At 40.0% G+C, this 13,976-nt stretch overlaps 1 protein-coding gene and 1 long non-coding RNA gene across 6 annotated transcripts in view; one reads left to right on the forward strand and one right to left on the reverse strand.

Moving 5' to 3' along the window:
- The window catches only part of dacha (dachshund a), a 395,958-nt gene that overhangs the window by 275,261 nt on the left and 106,721 nt on the right, over window positions 1-13,976 (forward strand). The window lies entirely within an intron of this gene.
- Window positions 7,197-13,976, reverse strand: part of LOC148148811 (uncharacterized) — a 59,560-nt gene continuing 52,780 nt past the window's right edge. Inside the window, exons 3-4 of one of the 2 annotated variants that reach the window (XR_015758671.1) lie at window positions 9,392-9,468; window positions 7,197-7,243 (exon numbers count right to left, since the gene is read on the reverse strand). This is a non-coding gene — a long non-coding RNA (uncharacterized LOC148148811). Of the gene's footprint in view, window positions 7,244-7,703; window positions 9,469-13,976 lie in introns of those variants that run through there. The other variant, XR_015758670.1, reaches the window with a different exon arrangement.

The raw sequence follows: 13,976 nt of genomic DNA on the forward strand, positions 1-13,976 counted from the left end.
CCCTTCCATCTAACAGATCTACAGATGATTTCTTGTCAGCCTTGAGGGGTGTAGATCAAAGTGACAAAAAGACATCCTCTGGATCTTCATTTGTGGCTCACTATTTCATGAGGTTTGTCTTGACCATCTGGACATGCCTTTCTATAAACCCATGTTGAAATCACACTGGTCAGTAAATTCCTGAATTTCTCAAGTTGAATTGGATTCTATTGTCATGTGTTACTCTTCAAGGAATCCCTTGTTCAGCAAACATAATTTGTACTGCTGAGATCATGGTGTAGCCTTCAAACCTTTTGCCTCTTAGATAAAAGAGAATTTTTAGTAGTTGTCTCCAACTATGAAATGCCACTTCACTTTAACTGTATGCCATGGTCTTGGTGGTACCTGAATAGCTATTATCATTTTCTGATGTGTATCTATATATTTCTGGTTCACATTAAATTTAGATATCATTCTTTCGATGTATTTGTAAGTGCCTTTACTAAACGCATTGTTTTGGCTTTGAGCTCACAATTCCTTATTCCCACATGCCTTTCGTATCTTCTGACAACGTTTAGTCTGGGCATCATTATTCTAGATCAGGCTAACAGAACACTGTCTTCTAGAGAGGTGTCTCCTCTGATAGACTGAACTGACATTGCTTGTACTTTCTGTATCTTATCAAACCATCCCTGTCGGGAACACTTGCTGAGAAAACATCTGCAACTTTTCAATTTTGCTGATCTCATCTCTAATTAGACTCAATTTCAGCTGTTTGAAATTGACTACATGATGGATCTATACAGTCTTTGCACCTGGATCTTGTCTTGTTTGTCCTGTAGATATCAGCTGGCAATGGTACTTTTCCTGGCTTGTGGTTAGAGTGAACTTCTAACTCTGAAGTCTCTGAGGAACTTCTGCAGTTTTCCTAGTGCTCTACATGTTTTTCTTGTAGATTTTCTCCAGTGGAGGATGATAACTGTCACTGTGAACTTTGTCCTACAGAGCTAATTATGAAATTTCTGATATTCTCACACTAGTGTCTGAAGCTCCTTTCCAATGTTGGCATCTCTGGTTTCAGCTGGCAGCTGAACATAGGATGCAAATCATTCCAATTTTCCTTCTTGCAATAAAGCTGCTTTCAGTCTTTCTGTAGAAGCATCTACTTGCAGAGAGTTTTCTGCTTGTTGCAGTGTGGAAGCCGTATGTTCTTATATGGTATTCCTTTGAGTTTGCTCACATGTGGTCTAGCCACTGGGACTAAACTTTTTTTAAATTAGCCCGTGTGCATTTTTTCTGTGTTCTAATGTGAGGTGTGAAAGAACTTGTATTGGAGCAAACCAAGGAAACTTCGACTTTTTCTCTTCATTTTAAGCTTCCATTTCTGAGATACTCGTGAGATTTTGAACTTGAATCTGTCAGATGTATACATTATTCCAAAGGATTGGTATTCTTTGCAATGCATTTGTCTGCATTTAGCTTGATCACAGCCTTTTCTGGTTATATCATCAGCTGTGTTAGCTTCTGACTGTTTAATTTATTTTCTGCTGGAACACATCCTGGCTCACCTTTTGACCTCAAAAGGTGGGCGCGGGAGCTTATATTGGCGAATGAGTGTGTCGAATGTTGTCAGCAGTCACAATGAAAATGTTTTGTCAGATGTCCTGTTCTAGTTGCCATTTCTGGCATCAGGTTTGTTGAAAGCTTTTGCCTCTGCAAATGTGAGTGCAACCTCTCCCAGCCTTATGATAGGGTAGTGATTATTCTTCAGTGTTTGGTTTGGTATTTTTAGGATCCAGGCAAAATCTTAGCTATCCATTCAACATCCCATTCACCATGATGAAATTTACATAATATTTTGACTCTGAAACTCTGGTTAATTCTTTCATTACTTCTATCTCTTGGATCTCTAACTCAAACTCGCCTTTTAGTTCAGTTTGTACTTATGTGACTAGGAGTTGGTTAGCTCAGTTGGCTAGATGGCTAGTTTGCTATGCAGAGTGAAGCCAACATCATGGGTTTAATTCCCACACGAGCTGAAGTGGAGCTGGAATGGGCCCATAGAGCCTGTTCCTTCATTCAAAATGATCATGGCCATGATTGTAGCCTCAACCCACTTTCATGCCTAGCCCCTATAGCTCCTGACAGCCTTGTCAGTCAAATATCTATCTAACTCAACCATGAATACATTCAGTGTCCCAACCTATACCGACCTCTGTGGATGAGAACTCCAAAGATGAACGATCTCAGAGAGAAGAAATTACTCAATGGGAGATCCCTTAATTTTAAATTACGCCTCAAGTACCATATTCTCCACAAAAGAGGTGACATCCTCTAAGTATCAATCTGATCAAATCCCCTCAGAATCCTCTGCTTCAATAAGATTATCACTCATTCTTCTAAACTCCACTGAGTATGGGACCAACTAGTTCAATCTTTCCTCATAAAACAGTCCCTTCATCCCAAGAATCAGCCTAGGGAACCTTTGAATTATTTCCAATGTAAGTTTATTCCTCCTATTGTAAGGAGACAGAGAATAGTATTCCAAGCAAAGTTTCAGTCATGCCTTCTACAGGTATGGCAAAACTTTCCTACATTTGTTCCCTTTTTGCAAATGTGCACAACCTGTTTGCCTTCCCAGTGACCTGGATGCTAACATTTTGTGATCAGTTACATGATTCATACTCTTGTAGTGTCTGCTATGTGTGAAATTGCAAACTTGCCCTTGCTAATCAAATCCTTTTTTTATATATTTAAGGATGCAGAGCCCTGTGTATGATAATGCCTTTCATTTGATTCCTTAAATTTTCCATTTTCTGACTGTGTATCATTCAGTCTTAAAGAAATTAGCAATAGGCTTACCTGCTTCCCGCCTTAGGCTTTGAAATTCACATCAGTGGATCCAATGACATGACTTTGAAAAATTCAGCACACGTCTGCAGACAGAGCTTTGTTTGGGTTTTTACTGTGATGTCACTTACCTATCTCCCAGCTATTTAAATGGGAGTTTGACTTTTTGTGTACACTTCTCAAATGCCTGCAAGACAATTTGTTGTGCGCCAAAGGTATGTGCTCATTTTTGCAGTGGTGGTCATTTTGTTTTTGCATGATCCACTTAGCTTTTCTGTATGATCTTTTTTTTTGTCATCTAACTCAACATGAAATTCATTTCAACTATTTGAGGCTTACTCATGGACACCTGCTGCCACCACATCACGTCTTCTGAGTTCCATAACTGATCATTCTTTTGGATCCAGACTGCTGACACTTCATTGAATGTATATCTCATAGCTCTCAATGTGGCTGAAGGACAGAGTTGTTTCTTGGTAATTGGCCTGCAGTGCAGTTGTAATTGGGGTGCCCTAAATGTACATTTACAGAGCAACAATTGCTCCTATTTTCAAAAAATAAAACAACGTAACAGTGTTAGTAGATTGACGGTATTTTCTGCTCAGAAAATTTACAGAACATTTCAGGAAGATGCAGGGATCTGAAGGGATCACTAGAACATTTCAGCCCTGATGAACATTCTCATTCAGTCCAATTCTCTCAGTCTATTCAAATGCGATGTTTACTAGTCATCAATGACAAGGAAAGCAAGTGGAAACAGAAGGGAGGGCTGCTGCACAGCTCCTGCAGCATCACCCAAGAAGTGTGTTTCTAATGTGTTATTGAAACAGTAGATGGAGGTACATGAGGTGGGGGTGGGGGTGTAGGATAGATCAAGGATTTTAATGTTGGTACTGCATATGAGATAAAGAAAAGCTATTTTAAACAGCAGTGTGTCAGTTTTATTGTCATTAATTCATGAGCTGTGCTCATCAATGGCCATGCCAGCAATTTTCCCTCAGAGGGAGTTAAGAATCAGCTACATTGCTGTAGGGCTGAAGTTGTCTGTAGGCCAGATCAGGTAAATACATCAGTTTCCTTTCCTAACAGAACATTATTGAACTAAATAGGCTTTTCCTACAATTGACTACTGTTAGCATTAGACTCTTAATTCCAGAATGTTGTTGAATTCAAATTCCACAATCTGCCATAGTAGGATTTGAACCCGGATCCCCAGAATGTTCCCTGGATTTCTGGATTAATAGTCTAGTGATAATACCACAAAGTCATCAGCTCCCTGTCATTGCTTTAAGGTCTACAGTGAGAGAAATTGACCATTTTTGTCATGCATCTAATCAAATAAAATCACAGCATTTTAAATATTCATATTTTCTTTCTATTAAGTTTTACAAACAAAAAGGGATCTACTGAGAATGACATTAAGAAATCGGTGCAGCAAACCACTCGTTCAATATTGAAATGGGAGATTTTGGGCATTTACAAAAACATAATTGCCATTTGAAAACAATGCATTTGGTTTCCTTTTGGGTGTGTGTGCTGGTTATAAAAGGCCAGGGGAGCCAATCCAAGAACACAGCTGTAAAGACTGGTGAACTAATTGCTTTTCCTTCCGCTGCCTCATTCATCTTCATTCTTCACCAGTTACTGAAAATTATCAATATTCTCAGTTGTATTTCTTCTGTAATCCCTTTTTTGTGCAGCATTAGATACTGCCAGATGATTCCTTGGCAGGAGCCAGGGTGAAGAACCATGAAATACCACTCCTGGCAGATGGCAGTGCTCAGAAGAAATATGACAAACACATGCAATTTGTTAGCAAACTCTGGTATTACTAGTATTGTGAGCTGTCAAAATCATCCAGGTGGTATTACAGTACAAAAAGATGGCAAGCCAGTTTTTCAGAGAAGGACTGTGTCTGTCATGAAAATGCTGATTAGAAGACTCCCATCTACTCAGAATCTTGTTGCTGATTTTGCATGAAAAATTGTAAGATGAGGATCCATTTCTGTATGACACCATCTATTTGTGAAGAATTGTACTGTTCATCTGTCTTCCTTACCCCATGAAAAGTACCCTTGTGCCTGAATGGCTGGATGTTATATTATCAAGGGGAGACCAAAAAGATTTTAGTTGCTGCCTAAGAGGGTGTTTATCAAACTGTGAATGGGTCAACATACTAATTGCTTTTGCAGAATTGTTTGATAAGTTCTTGAAACTGGCCTCGCAAATGACACTCTCAGGTTGCATCATTTCTAGACTGCAGTCTACCGGGCATGTGGATGCTGTGCTGTTGGAGCAAAAGGTAGAGAGGTACGTGAGAGGGAAAGATTTCCCACATAATATTTGAAGAGCATTTTCCTTTTTAAACAATACGCCACAATATCAGTAAATGTCAGCACCACACTTTTAATGGTTTTCTCTGTAAGAAGGAAGTTGCACATTAATCAGACATTAAGGTGTACGCTAGTAAAAAATCTGACAATTTCTTAGCACGGTGCACATCACTGCCTAAAAGTAATTCCATGGGTTCCATACAATTTCCTCTGAACATAACTTTCCATTTAATAAACTGTGCTTAGTACAGATACATTTCTGTACAATTGCATTATACCATGCATTTCACAACTGTTGAGAAAGATGTGTGCTGACAATGGACACTGTCATAGAATCATCAGACTGGTCCTTAAAAATGATGAGTTGCTGAAGTGAAATGACCATAATTGCATGATTACCTTGACATGCAGTAAGGTTATATTTCTTAACTTAATAATTTAAGTCCTTGCCTCTGTCACAATTTATATCTGATCAAAATTTGCATATCTAGCCTTCGGTTATAAAAGGAATTGTAACTCTATTGGTTCAGCTTGATGCAAATACTTTATTTGCAGGCAGGAGCTGGTGAGAAAGCCAGAGTAAAAGCTACACCTGGAGCCCCCTGGGCAGGACATGTTTGATTTTCTAAATATACACACACACATCAAACAAAATACCAGAATGCATTCTTGTCCAGGAAGGAGGGAGGCTTTGTTTGCAACATGTACAGCTACAATTTGCTTTCTATTTTTATATGTCCCAGGAAATCTACATGTTTATGTCTTGAGATCCATAAAACTTTTCATTTTTAAAAAGACATATTGCTGAGATTTATGGGACAGACCCAATATAAACACTTAAATCCTATTTCATACTCATAAAATTGTTATTAAAAGCAATAAAAAAGCATGCATCCTTTTCTGTTTTATAAATGAACAATAAGCATAGCAGAGGTGTGTATTCTGTTTCTTCAGAAAAGGCTACATGTAACTAATGAAATGCCATGCTATGATTCATGCAAATTAAGTAATTTTCAGCATAATACATTTCATATTTGTATTGAATTATACAGTTCTCACAAGTTATTCAGTAAAATTCTGTATTCTTTAATAGTACAATGTCGAAATAGTCTTACCTCAGAATACCATGCTGAATCATTGGACCTGGGTGTGTGGTAGAATTAATGGTAAAGCTAGCAGCACTTAGTTATTTCTGTGGAAATCATACATCAACTAACTGTGACTGCATTGCTAAACAGGGAAATTCGGAAGTTACTATTTGAGAATAACTCTTCGAGAAACAGCATTATACCAGTATCTCACCCAGATGCTCACCATAGAAATATATGGAGTTGGGTGAATTTGATGTACTTACCTGATGCATACTGCATTCTTTGGAAGAGTAGAGTTTTTTTTAAATGCCATGAGCTGAATGCATTCAGTGTGGCTGAGTACATTGAGGATGAGGATGATGATGATGATGATATGTTCCTGTTTTTATGATTGCTCGTGTATCCTGAGTCGCCCTCATCCTGCTGTCTGTCATGAAAGGCAAATCGTCCTGATGCTGTGAAGATGTTTGTCATATTTTCCACCCCAGTCCTGTTCCCTCAGACCAAGTTGAGTTTCAGATACCCAAGAACTGCTGCCTGCCCAATCACATGAATCTCAATTTGGGACAGTCCAACATGTGGAGCCACGAGCCCAGTTACTGCCATGACACACACTTTGGAGGCTCAGGATCAGCACACAGAGTGTCACAGGGCATGAATGGCCTGCAGCCAGGCCGCGAGATAAAAGCATTAATATTCTACCTCACCTAAAGGTGAGGTGGCCAGACAAGTCATACAGTAGAGGACTCTGATGATGATGATCACAGCATACAAGATCGCAGTGAGGTAATATTACATAGAGATGTTGGGTGCAGTTGTTGGCTTGTCAAGCTGCCCACTGTCACAGTTGAAGAAGTTTGGCTTGAAGTTGACAGACAGCGGGGCAGAACAGAGCTTTCCCTCTTCACAAACTCTGTTGTTCTTCATCCTGGCAAGCAGCAGCCATTGCCACCTGTTGCAATCTTTGTATGGACAAATCTTCTGATATCCCTGTGAGAAGATATAACAAAACGCAACTTTCTAATTTGAGAAAAAAAATTTGCAAGTTTAACTTAAGGGCCAGGCAAGCTGGTTGCCATTTATATTGTTCTCTTTTCAGGACTGCATAATGCAGAAGTTGCCAGGATCTGGTAATGGCCACACTTGGCATCCTGGCATCACAATAGCTCATTGAACTGTGTAGCATCAGGATAATGCCAATTCAGCATTTTTATTCTGGGCAAGCAGCTGCATACTCCCATATCATTGAGAAATTCCACATGGGGCACACAATCAGTAGCCCAAGGAAACAAGGTAAGCCAACATAATGTTGGGTCACCATACCAATCTATTTCGTGCCACCATCTTTTAAATGTTTCTACAGTGCATAATTTGCTGAACTAACTCAAGACCACATCAGTTAAATTGGTAATGACATCTTTATTACTTCGTTAGATTTTATCTGGTTGTTTGTTTTCAGAAACTGTGTACAGTTGACTAAGTTTGAAACTTTTTAATAGACATTAAAGAATAATGAGGAAAAACCAAAAGAACTGCAGATACTGTACATCAGAAGCAAAAACAGAAGTTGCTGGAAAAGCTCAGCAGGTCTGACAGCATCTGTGAAGAAATCAGAGTTAATATTTCAGATCCGGCAACCCTCCCTCAGAACCCGCTCGGAGACCTGAAATGTTAACTTTGATTTCTCTTCACAGATGCTGCCAGACCTGCTGAGCTTTGCCAGCAACTTCTGTTTGTATACAAATAAATGAAGATTTAATTATAGAATTATGACTTTACTAAATGATTTGTCTATGTGTTCATTTTTAATTCATTGGAACACTACAAATTGCTGAACACTGGAAAAGCTTGGATATTACTTTCTTAACTTTCCAGAGTAGAGTATCGAAATTGGACCAGATTTGACTGTAGAAGAGGATCTATTGATATCTGCCTTTCGTTAGTCTTGCTCTTGCACCCTTCGGCTGAAAACATATTTCCTGAAACAGTTGTGGGCAGCATTCAGTGTTGTTTTGCAAAGAGAATAGTAGGGCATCCAAAATTTGAATGAATAGGGCCATCAAAAGAATGCTATTTTAACCAGTCAGGTTTAAGGATTTGGAGATAAACAGTGGAAGAACCTGGAGTGTGAATTAAAGTTTGTGAACTCAATGACAAGTCAGGCGCAGAAATACAAAAGAGAGAGAGAGAGAATGATTGTGTTGAGAGAGGGAGGATAAAAAAAGGCAAATGGAAAGGATTTAAAAACAAAACTGACATGTTTTATAATCTCCTAAAACAGAGCATGACTAGAAAGAATGAAACTCCACTTTTCTCATCATTAACTCTCATTTCAAATGTTGAAACATAGTGATTAACACTATCACACTGTTTAAACGAAATGATACTTTTTCTGCTAATTACTCACTAAATATTTTGGTGGGTTTAGTTCATATCTACTATATAAATGCATTGCTACAGCATTCAACATATGCCAATAGTGAGGCATACAGGGAAATGCTGCATCCGTGAAGCTAATGGCAACATGGACAGATACTTCTAGATACTAGCATTTAACTGCTGCTCTGCTTCTTGCTGTGAAGTTGCTGTATCATTTATCAGTAGATAACAGCAAGCATCATTAGTCTGTCAAGATAAAAGATCTGACTCTACTTTCTCCATTATAAACTGAATTTCTCAATAGCCTTGTAATTCCTGTATCTATCACAGAGGACACAAAATTCCCAAAACAAACACTCTAATCCAAGCTCCGCAATGTAATTGATCACTGAGGGCAGAGGATGCACAATAAGGACACCCTGAAAACCTCCCTGAACAAAGGCAATATGCCCACCAATATGTGGAAATCGCTTGGCCTAGACAACATGACCTGGACGAAGAACACTCTTAAAGGCGCCAACCATTTTGAGCGACACTGAGTGGAGCATGTGGAGGTCAACGTCTTTCATCAACTTAGTTTTGAATTTGCATACATCTGAAGCTATTGATAAAGTTATTTGTGGCCTGATTTCCATTCCCATGTCATATAACACAAAGTATCTAACATTCACAAGGACAATTGCTTTGAGCAGTATACTTAATTTGTGTAATTATGTCCAGAATATCTTCATTTGTTCGTGGTATGTGGATGATGCTTACGAGATAAACATTTATTGCTCTTCCTCAGTTGCCCTATAGAAGGTGGTGGTGAGTCGTCATTTTGACCTACTGCAGCCCTGTAAGAAAGGGAATTCAGATGTTAACCCAGCAACAATGAAGCATAAGTAATGTATTTTCAAGACAGTACAATACATGACTTGGAGGGTAACTTTCAACTGTTATTTATCACATAGGATTATATAGGATATATAATACAGAAACAAGTAATTGAACCTAAGCAGTTCATGTTTAGTGCTCCACCTGATCATCTTCCTGTGTTCTCTTATCTGAAAGCATCATCATAACTCTCGAAACCCTTCTTCCTGATATGCTTGTCTGGCTTCCCCTTAAATGAATCTACACTGTTCATTTGAGTTACTTCACTATAGTCACAATATTCCACAGTCTTAACTCTTCTCTGGGTAAAGAGGTTTTTTTCCTAAATTCCCAATAGAATTTCTTTATTGATAGAAGTAATCATTAAAGTGATGGAAAGTATCATCAACAGTGCTATCAAGCAGCACCTACTCAGCAATAATCTGCTCAGTGACACCCAGTTTGAGCTCTGCCAGGGCCACTCAGCTCCTGACCTTACTACATGGTTCAAACATGGACAAAAGAGCTGAATTCTAGAGTTGAGGTGAGAGTGACAGCTCTTGAAATCAATGTCACATTTGATCGAGATTGGTATCAAGGTGTCCTCGCAAAACAATTAACGGGTATCAGAATTCAAACTGTCTGGTTAGAGTCATACCTGGCACACAGGAAGATTGCTCTGGTTGTTGGAGGTCAGTCATCTCAGCTCCAGGACATCTCTGCAGACGTTTCTCAGGGTAGTGTCCTAGATCCATCCATCTTCAGCTGCTTCATCGATGCCCGTCCTTCCATCATTAGGTTAGAAGTGGGGATGTTCATTGATGATTGCACAATGTTCAGCACCACTTGCTCAGCTCCTCAGATAGTGAAGCAGTCCATGTTTAAATGCAACAAGATCTAGACAATATTCAGGCTGACAAGTGGCAATTAACGTTCATGCCACACAAATGCCAGGCAATAATCATCTCCAATAAGAATCAATCTCACCATCGTACCTTGACATTCAATGGTGTTACCATTACTGAGTCCCCCATTGTAGAGTAACTCACCTCTGTAAGCCCCAAAGGCTGTCTGCAGTCTACAAGGCACAAGTCAGGAGTGTGATGGAATACTCTCCACTTGTCTGGATGAATAAAGCTCCAACACTCAGATGCTTGACACCATTTAGGACAAAACAGCCCGCTTGATTAGCACCACCAATGCTCAGTAGCAGTAATTTGTACTCTCTATAAGATGCACGACAGCAATTCACCAAAGATCCTTCGACAGCATCTTCCAAACCCATGACCACTTCCATCTAGAAGGACAAGAGCAGCTGATCCATAGGAACATCACCACCTTCAAGTTCCCCTCCAAGCCACTCACCATTCTGTCTCGGAAATATATTGCCATGTCTTCATTGTTGCTGGGTCAAAATCCTAAGGCATTATGGATCAGTCTACAACACGTCAACTAAAGCCATTCAAGAAGGCAGCTCACCACCATCTTCTCAAGGGCAACTAAGGGTAAGCAATAAATGCTGGCCTTGTCAGCAATGCCAGGGTTCCACGAGTAAACAAAATCAAATCTATCTTGTCTTGATGCCCTCTAGTTATGGAGTTACCCATAGGGAAAGCACTCATTCAATCATAAGACCATAAGGTGTAAAAGCAGCAATGTTATTGAGCTCATTGAGTCTGCTCCACCATTCAATGAGATCATTGCCAATCTGATAACCCTTAATTCCACTTCCTTATCTTTTCCCTGTAACAGCTAAAACCTTAATTTTAAAGGCTTCATTTAAGTCACCACTTAGCTCTCTTTTTCATGAGCTAGAAACCCAGACTGCCTCTATCTGTTTATCCCCATCCTTTCACGATATACCAAACAGACTTAACAGGCAGAAGTTACTGCTTGCAATGTGGGTCTTAACTAGTGATTGGAGATCAGGCAGAAGCCCTCCATCAGCTTTGCTGGGGAAAGCCTACCACAAGAGCTCCCACTCTTTCTGATCCTGAGTGGTGGGCGTTTGGAACGCGTTGCCAGCAGAGGTGGTAGAGGCAAGCATGGTAGATTCATTTAAGATGCGCCTGGACAGATGCATGAGTAAGTGGGGAGTAGAGGGATACAAATGCTTAGGAATTGATCAACAGGTTTAGACAGTACATTTGAATGGTTCAGGCTTGGAGGGCCGAAGGGCCTGTTCCTGGGCTGTACATTTTCTTTGTTCTTTGTTTTTTATTAAAACAGCAAGCATTAGATCTCGCCTGGGTTAGAGGCCCAGAGGGACCAGAAATCCTGGTCTTCAGACACTGGTGGACAAACAGAGGCCCAGCAGTCCTGTTGCTATTAGTGCCGCTGGGAGGTAGAGGCAGCTGCTGCTTTGTACCCACCAGCGGCCCAATGCCAACGAGAGACTCCAGACCCATAGTTACAGAAGGTCAGATGGAAGTTATATACTTGGGAGGTGGGTTTGCAATTGGAGGCAGAATAAGAGTGTATTTCTGCAGCTCCCACTCTTTCTGATCCTGAGCTCATTGATCAGACACTAACTATAAATGGGTTGTCCCAAGAAGCCCACTTCAGGCTTTGCTTTCCAGACTTTCCATGTGGTCATTCCCTCAGTCACCTCTGGCTAAATGCCAGTAGTGACCTGAACCTTCAGTCAACTGCAGACTTCAGATAATGCCCGGTTGTGTCCAGACTAGCCCAGGCAGAGGGGAGCATTAAATACTGAAATGAAAACAAAGAGCTGGAGAAACTCAGCATGTCAGACAACATCTATGTAGAGAGAAAGAAAGTCAGTATTGAGTCCAATTTGACACTTCTTCAGGAATTCTGATATGAATGTGTATGAGGAGAGAACACAAAGGGGGAAAGCAGCAATAACTTGATTGATGGAAAAGAGCAGCAAACATATCCCTGAAATCGTGCAGGAATCTGCAGTTATAAACGGACCGTATGCTAATCTACTCAGATCTCCATTTATCCTATTTTGTCCAGCTTATCATTGGGTTTACAATTCCTATCTATCATGCAGAAAAATAAGAAAATTATTGTGCTATTTAAGACTGTCTGTTCTTGAATCCAGTACAATATCAGAGTACCATCAGTACTCTTTACTAAGTTAAACTGCCCTTCAGCAAAAATTGTAGGACACCTTACGACTAGATTCACAAGATTAAATGTTTGGGAACATAGGTATGGATTTAAATATTCATTTCTTGATATTAATCTTTTAAATGTTGAGTATTATCATAATATCTTCACACACTTGACCGATGGTTAAATATGGTTATAATGACCACTCTAGTGTGCTTTATGCAGGAAGGGCTGTCAGAGAGTTGATTAAAACATGAGGTACAGCTGAGTGCTTTCATCAGCTTGAATCCCTTATATCAGCACAAAGCAGACTGGAACATTAATTATTACTATTCGTAGATAGATTGTGACGCAACTATTGAGCCACAGTTAAGCTCATTCTAGATATACTAGCTTTCAACTTGCATTAAACACCCGTGACTTTAAGTGGCATTACTGTGATTTGATAATCTCTTTTTCACTGTACAGCAGCCATAACATACCAATGGTTCAGAGAGCACCTATATCACTTGGGAGTGGTAAAAGGCATACAGATCAGTAAAGTTCCACTTTGCGTCCAAACGATGAGATAAAAATAGCTTCTTTGGGAAGAAGGTAAGAATTCAAATAAAAAGGTTCAGACTCAACACAATTTACAAGAGCATTAGATGGTAGTACAGAACTTTTAAAATATGGAGTGGATTTGCCTCGTGACAGTGATGTTCTGGCAGGTTAGGACTTTTGTTCACCCTTCTGGTACCACCAAAATCTTGAACCAGTTTCTTGGGACCAGGGTCACTGCTGTGGGTGGCAAAGGATCTGTCTCAGACTGCCATACTGATTCCTGGAACGGCAGGTCTAACATGTGAAAAGAGACTGGATCAATTAGGACTATATTCATTGTTGTTTAGTAGAATGGCAGGGTTGGGGCATAGAGGGATTTCAAAGCAACCTATACAATTCTAACAAGACTAGAAATTCAGGAAGGATATTCCCAATAGCTGGGAAGTCTAGAAACCGGTGTCACAATCCAAGGATAAGAGATAGGCCATTTAGGACTGAGAGGAGGAGAAATTTCTTCACCCAAAGAGTGATGAGCTTCTGCTACAGAAAGAGGTTGAGGCCAAAACATGGAATGATTTCAACAAGTATAGTTTTGGGGGCTAAAGAGATCAGAGGAAATGGGGGGTGGGGGGGTGCGGAGAGTGAAAGCAGGAACAGGGTACTGGCTTGGATGATCATGTAGAATGGTACAGCAATCTCAAGGGACTGAGTGGTCACCTGTTCCTGTTTTCAGTTAAAGAGGCATGACCAAAGACAATTGATTTAAACCATCACAGCCAGGACCAAATATGAACTCCAATCCTGCTGTTGATACCTGTTCCCCTGTCCAAGCAATCTCTCTGGAGCTGGCTGAGTTTAGAGGCCA

Source organism: Chiloscyllium plagiosum, unplaced genomic scaffold, assembly GCF_037043375.1.
Source record: "Chiloscyllium plagiosum isolate Xiang-an unplaced genomic scaffold, Cpla_swu_hap1 HiC_scaffold_11, whole genome shotgun sequence".
NCBI lineage: Eukaryota > Metazoa > Chordata > Chondrichthyes > Orectolobiformes > Hemiscylliidae > Chiloscyllium > Chiloscyllium plagiosum.